This window comes from Chlamydotis macqueenii, chromosome 7 (genome assembly GCF_036417535.1).
Source record: "Chlamydotis macqueenii isolate bChlMac1 chromosome 7, bChlMac1.mat, whole genome shotgun sequence".
Taxonomy (NCBI): domain Eukaryota; kingdom Metazoa; phylum Chordata; class Aves; order Otidiformes; family Otididae; genus Chlamydotis; species Chlamydotis macqueenii.
Genome location: NC_141562.1, coordinates 38562735 through 38570234, shown reverse-complemented (window position 1 = coordinate 38570234; position 7500 = coordinate 38562735). Strand labels below are relative to the sequence as shown.

Genomic DNA, 7500 nt, shown 5'->3' with positions numbered 1-7500 from the left:
GTGTAATTGTTGCCCAGCGCTAGGATGAATTTAATCTGCTATCAATTAGTTGTGAGATGTGTCCCAATTTTTCTCCAATCGTGGCTGTCATTTTATGGCAAATAGCGAATATGTAGCTAATAAACCCAAGTTGTTATAATTGAAACTAATTACATGTGCGGGTTGCGTAGTCCAACGTGAATTTACATATCCAGATGAACCGCGCGCCTTCTTTACTCTGCCTCTTGCCTGCTTTGTCGCCGCCCGTATTTTGCGAAAGAGCCTATTTTCGGACAGGTTTGCGCCAAGCGCGAGGCCGAGCCGGTTTGGCATGCTTTTCCTCGTAAAAGATGCTGGTTTTGGCAACGGGAAAGCCCTTCCTTTTCGGACAATATGGTAGCAGCAAAAGTCAATTTTGGGTTGACCGTAGCCGATGAAATCGGTGCCTGGGAGTAGCAAATGGGAGCGAGGAGCCTCCGTGCGACGCCGGGTTTGCGGAGAAGAGGGCTAGGCTGGTTTGAAGACGGCTTGTGTTTCAGTAGCTCGCAGGACAAAGTTATCTTTTTGATCGTGAACTTTGCTGTCCAGCGACTGAAAAATTAAACCCGGAGAAGTCCCCGAGTTAAGCCTAGAGAAATATGCACCACCAGTGGAGAGCAATGCTAATGTTTAACTAGCCGCAATAGCTGTTTGCTTAGCGGGGAATGCGCGGTATCTGACAGAAGGGACATCTCTCTTATTAGTAATCAAATAGGGGCGGCCAGTTGTTGCCATCACTCTGGGATCGTGGCAGGCAATTGAGAACAAGTTCACCGCTTTATGGAACTCCGAGTCCCAAAAAATCAATATCATTATATTTGCCTTTAGTGTTTTAGCTATGGAAATCATATAGCGCCAGCTTGTTGCCTCGCAAGCTGAATTTATTTCTGCTTTATCGGCTAAAAAAAAAAGATTTGGGAGCGGAGGAACCTTGGCGGCGTAGTAAACGCAAGGCAGCGTGTTGCAGCTTTCGTTACTGGGTTACAGGCATGCTCGTTGTTCGGAGTTTTCAAGAGATGTGTGACTTTTGCAGATGTAAACGGTGAATTGTATTAAAGTGTGATCGCGCCAGCACGTGATGAAAATTAACCGCAAATGAAAATTAGAATAACATTTTGCTATGACGTGCTCGGTCGGACTTTCATTTAGAGCTGTGGTCGTTTTGTGCCTATGGAATGTACACCGAAAAACGCACAGGTAGCTTATGTTTATGGTCCGCACGCAGGACGGCGGGCAGCGGGCATAACATTTTTCAGTGATCAGGAATTATAATGATATATACGTTATAACGCCCTGCATCGCTGGGAGATAAATGGTATCGGCTCTGGGAAGGGTGGTCCTGGCAGAACTGAAACGAGCTATACGATGTCGGTGCTCTTATACCTTCCCCAAAGTGTCGGAAGCGTGGTATAATTTGATATTCCAGAAGCATGAGAAGATATAAAAAATCAGAAAACATTTGGCTAATGGGTTTATCGTGTTTATTTGAATAAGGAAGATTGAAACTCCATTTATGCCTGGCATAAATGCTTTAGAGATCTTAATTATTGATGAAAAATCTGCCGTGCTTCTAAATTTAAAGACAGGACAATTTCATAGGAATTTTAATCACTCTCTACATTAGGAATTTTCAGGATTGGGTTTTTCCGAGGGTGGCGTGTATTTTAGCCTTCTAAAGAGAGTTGTCACTTAGCATGTCAAAACGCCGGCGGAACGCGGCTGCGCAGGGCTCCGCGAGGCCGGTGCCACGCTCTTCCCAGGACGCGTTTCCGCAAACCTGTCGGACGCAACGTCTGCCACCAGCTCAGACGTGGAAAAGCTCCGTAAGAGCAGCGATCCTCTGAAACGACTGAGGCGCGGTTTAAACCCCCGATATTTATGCCCGCTCCATCCGCCCGTTAATAGTTTGTTGCCTAAATTTGTCGTCGGTGTTGGATTTCGGGGTTGTGTTTCCTCTTGAGCATTGCAGGACGACATTTCCCCATCAAATTTGTGGGTCAATTTACAGTTTCCCATAAGAAGTGTTACCGCTTGGTTAGCTGGCTTAAAAAAAGAATTATATACAGTATGCTTCGCTAGATCCTTTTGTCCCGTGGATACATTTAGCAGCTTTTGACCAGATAAGGCATATTTGTCCTCAGGATACGAACCAATAATTCAACCCTGAATTGAGATCTATGGCCACCCGTTTGTTCCAGCCCACACGAGGAGGCTCTCTGATAGTCTGAATTGTTTATTGCACTGGGAAAAAAAAAAAAATAGGGAAAAAAAAAACCAACCCAACCTCCTTACGCACCTCAGGAATAAAAACTTGTTGGCAATTAAGATATTTTAAATCAACTTCTGTAATTATACGTTTGAATCCTGCGGTGGGCTTTAAATGTAGAAACAAAACCAGAGGCCTTGGCAGCGGTTTTCTCTGTCGCATGCCTCTGCGACCTTTTAATTCGCTGAGAATTTTTATTTACGTCGACTCGGTGTTTCTCACGGAGCGCAGCTGAGTGCGCGCACTTTTATTACCGTGTACATGGAAGTGTCTTCTGGCATATCAGGCTGTTCGTGCAGCACAGTAACTCACGGATTAGAGAACAAACCCACCACAAATTGCCGCGCCGTCCGTAAAAAGATGCCCCAGAAAAAGTGTCCCTGGGAAATTAGATTGACCCGAAGAAAAGCAAATAAAAGAAAGGAAAAGGCCCGTATTTTCTTTGCGGTGTTGCTGAAAGGGATGGGAGTATCATTTTCATAGTGGAATAATGTTTTCTGGGAAAACACAAAAGCAGATGTTCCTCATTAGGAACACCCATTGTCTACATATCACAACTATGAACAGATAAATCTCTCCTATTTCACCCGTGCATTCCAAGGGCTGTAAGTGATTACAGGATGCCGCTGCAACTGCTAAACCAAAACCACACTCGGCGCTAAAGCGATTCCTCGGTGCCACCATCACATATTTCACTGGGAGGGATGGGAACTCCTGCTCCCATCCCTCCTCTCCGCGTTTCCCCCCCGTGCTGGGCCCGAAGGCCGGGTGTCCAGCGGTCAGGAAACGGCCGGGGCTGAGAGCGCGAGCCCCGTGCCGAGCGACGGCTCGCCGGCGGAGCGGCGGCAGGTCGGGCCGTGCTGGCGGCGCGTCGCCGCCCGCGCTCTGCGGCGGGTTTCCAGATGGTACCATCACAGCCTTACTGCTGGCTGGCATCTCCGTGGGTAGTAAATACCCCCTCCCCAATAAATCTGGCATTATTCTAGAGAGTTAGGAGACTTATCATTCCAAGTGTGTCCTACTTTCCTGTATGGAAGCCAGACATCTGTTTATCCCATTTCTTTCATACGGAGTTTGGAATAGCTTTAGTTTGGGGGAATAAAAAGTTTTGTCATATTTAACAGCTGTTACAAAATTTCAATCCCGTAGGCTCTTAAAATACTTTTCGACTGACCTCAGATTTTGTAGATAATTGACATTGCCGGTAGCCGCCCCCCTTAACCTTTCCCTGGCTGTAATTTCAGATTATTTTCCCTCAACGAGTTGACTGTTCATGCTGGGGTTTGTTGAGTTGTTTAATTTTTTTTTTTTTTTCACGCCGGCTTGCCGGTGCCGAGCCGTAATTCCTTCCTCCTCCAAGTTCCCACCTTCGGCGGGGCTGCGGTGCGGCGGCGGGCGGGCGAGGGGCTTTTTTTCGTCAGCAGCGTTTCCTTTCACTTCCCGTCACAAAGGTGAGCGCCGCTGACCTTTGCTGGCAGTCCCGGCCACTGAATTATTCATGTGATTGACTTTTTGTCAGTGCACACAGTTGTGCTCTGGGACGTTTTATTCATTTACCTCATTTAAAGCGCCTTTCTGCACCTGTTCAAGTATTAATATCATGTAATTTGGGCCTAATGCCGATTTTGCTGAACACTCATTATATTTTTTATTAGCTATATTTCCAAACGATTATGTATGATTATTACCGAGCCTTACAAACAGCAATGGGTTATTCCCTAGACCTTTACATCTTCTTGTCAGGTTGTTTTCAGAAGCGAGGAGGATAAACATTTGACCAGTCCCAATGTTTTTATTCCTACTCCATATCCAACCAGAGAACTTAAAGCTTTTTCCCTTATGGCTTTGCGAAAGCGTGATTAAATCCAACTCTGCAGAAGCTGTACAAATGCCAGCATTTATAAGGTCAACGCTTTTGTTAAAAATGCTATGTAAATGAGGATCTGCAAAAAGGGACATTAAATAAAATTAAATTCATTGTCTTCTTTAATGTCATTTACATTTTGGCTAAGCCCTGGCCTGTCAAGGAGGATTTTTAAAATAATTTTAATTACACATCATTTAGGGATCCCAGGTTTTCTATTCAGTAGCATTTGGATAACCTGCAAAATGGTGACTGTTTATTAACTTCTTAAATGACAACTTGTCATTTCATCTGCATAATGCAATGAAAACAGACCCGGTTGGTGTCATTTTTACAAATCCTGATTTTTCCTTAAGACGCGCAGCCAACTGCTGGAAGAGCAAACCTTAACGTAGCTGGGCCGCTCTTTCGCCTTCGTTGCTCTGTTGGTGCCACCAAGTTCCCAGTGTATTAAAAAATTACGACTTTCCCCGGCAGCCAGTTCTTTAAAAAATTTCTATCATCAGAACCCGACATTGATTTTTTTTATCCCGCGAAGAAGGCGGTGCATTGTGGATTAATGGGTGTCGCTGCAGGGGACACGCTTGCGGGCAGGGCGGGCAGGGCGCGTTGGGAGCGCGCAGGTACCAGCACCTCTCTGCTATGAAAGCGCAGACGGCCAGCGCCGGGGAAGGAGAGGACGCAGCGCAGAGCGCACGTTGCTTTGCCAAACGGACAGACGGACAGAAAAGACACCAGCAAATCAAAGCAATCCGTGTCACTCAGCGGTGCTGAGCTCACCGACGCCCCAGGAACGGGACTTTGTACGCGCTTCCTCCTCTCTTTTTTTTCTTTCTTTTCCCCGGGTCATCTAAGTCACGGCGTTTACATCGCTCCCTCTTAATCCCTGCGCAACCCGCAGTTAATGAAACCGTGGCCGTACCTGGGTTGCCGGAGCGCGCTCCCGTACGGCTTTGAGACCATTGTTCTCCAGTAAACCCCACAGGCGCTAGGTGCGGCTCCCGCCCCGCTTGCCCCCCGTACCCTACTTGGCTGTTTGTCCGAAGCCCAAAGCGTCGCGCGGCTCTTGTAGGAGGGAATAATAAACCCGCGTGCGCTTGTGAGAAAGGAAAAGAGGGGGAAGGGATTTAAGCAAAGCTGTCAAAAACTATACTGCAGGAGGTACCCTGACAGAAACCATCCCGGGCTTCTGCTGCAGCCTTATCAGGTGAAAAGCAAAGATACTGCCAGAGCCTGTAATTTTGTTAGGATGCCTTTGATGAATCGGATTAGGTTATGGAAAAATCTTTCAAACTCAGAGTTCTGGTACGCAAGCTTCCAGGAAGTAAATAATTACCCTCAGACAGCAGATAATTAAAAAAAACAACCTGTGAAGCACAAAGTGGTAGAAATGGGTTTAATAAGGCTCCTTTTATAAGGCAGAGATTTCGGGGGGCCGGGGGCGGGAGCAGCGGGGTTGGGTTACCCGTAGGGCCCGGGGAGCGCTTCGGCGAGGTGGAAATTCCAGGCCGGGAGGGTGGAAATTGTCACCGGGGATTCCAGGGGCTGATTGACACGCGGGGCGCGGGGCAGGGGACACGGGAGCTCAACCTGCGCTTGGCAGCCCCGCCGCAGCGCGCGCTCCGGGAAAATGAAACCCATTCACTCGGGTCAAGCTGCTGGCGGACAAGCTCCTCTTGTTTGTTTATCTTAACAGCAAATCTCGCAAAAATGTTTGTGGTCAAAACTGGATAGAATAGGACGTTATATCGGCATTATTAATACCCCGTGAAAATAAAGATGTGACTGCGCTTTCGAAAAAAATCTGAAGCCGGGGAGTTTTACGGGCTGAGGGGTACTCTGGGTTTTACAAGATTCAGTGATTTGCCTTTTCTGTTAACCGTTTTGGGTCGTTAACATTTTAAGCCGAGGAAAACTCACTAGTTCCTTGGTGCATCAGCTCTGTTGAAACAGAATATGGCTGGCGCAGTTGTAGGTTTTATTTTGTTATGGAACCAACTGTCCTTTTTTCTCAAAGATGGAAAAAGCCCAGAGTGTAACCAGCATTTGTTAGGGTCTGCAGGGTTTGGAGATTGTGGTATGTCGAGGCTGGAGGCAAATTACAAAAACAAAAAAAGAAAAAAAAAGTAAAAAAAAAAAAGTGATACTTTCAGCAAAAGTTTCACAGCCAGAAAATTATACAGAGCCCATCATCGCATGGCGGCGGTGCCAGAAGCGCAGAGAGTAAACTGCCGCATCTGAAGGCAGCGGCAAGGATAGCGTTGTGTTTTCCCAATAATTCACTAGGAAATGAGTTTAACATGTGTGGAAAGGAAGGGGCTTACATTTGTGTTGTTGTAAGACATGTAGCATAGGCCCAGCTAGCGGAAGGAGTCGGCTCCAGCTTGTCTCTCGTGAAAGACGAAACACGGTTACACATCTGGTGAGAAAGAGCAGTTCATTTGCCCAGACAGCGCGCTCCGCGCTGCCGCTGAAAGGAGCTATTTTGACAGAAACAAAGCCATGGGGGCTGGGGCGAGCGATTAGCGGGATTCTGCTCGCTAAAAACTCCTTGGCCTTAATGATAAAGAAATAGGAGGAGAGGAAATAAAGAAACCTGGCCTAATCCTCCAGCGGTGTTTAAGGAGGCTTTTAGAAAGTAGGAATACAAACAAGGGCTTCCATGAAAACTCCCACTGCACTTGGAAAAAGTTTCTTAAAAAAAAAACAGTTAAAGAAAATCGGAACAGAAATTAACCCGAAAGCTGAAGGAATTGTCAAAAAGCAAAGGTCCGGCCTCACTTTTAGGATAAACTCATTGAACCGCGCCATGCGAACTGGAAGAAGTTAATCTGACAGTGTATAAGAGCGCGATGTTCTCGCTCAAAAGGTGAATTCACCGCTGAAATTCTTAAACAAGCGCTCGGTTTGCTACCCAGGCCCGTGGCTGCGCAGAACCTTCAGCTTAGGTATAAAGCAGACAACAAAGCCTATCAGACCCCAATCTGAAAAAAAAAAAAGAAATCAGAATCCTCTGGTCTGAGTGAGGTTATTAATACACAAAGGATAGATGTGAGCACCCTTTCTTTTGAATAACAAGCAATAAAATTGAATTGGTCTTGGTATTGTGTGGATTGTCAGGAATGCTCTTCACCAATCCAAATTTGATGAGGATTTCCTCTTTATGTTTGTGCAGTTCTTCTGCGGCTCACGAGGTACTGGTGGGCAGCAAGCTTCCTTTAGCTGATCCAAAGAGGGTAGTTAGGCTATGTACGTTATCTGTCGTGGGTAACCAAAAAGTGACCTTCAGCTGGGCTCTGTCCCGTTGGGAACGAATAATTGTTGAGAAAAACTGAAGGCATGAAGAAATGGG

At 46.4% G+C, this 7500-nt stretch overlaps 1 protein-coding gene across 16 annotated transcripts in view; it reads left to right on the top strand.

Moving 5' to 3' along the window:
* Positions 1 to 7500, top strand: part of EBF3 (EBF transcription factor 3) — a 122692-nt gene that overhangs the window by 7331 nt on the left and 107861 nt on the right. The window lies entirely within an intron of this gene.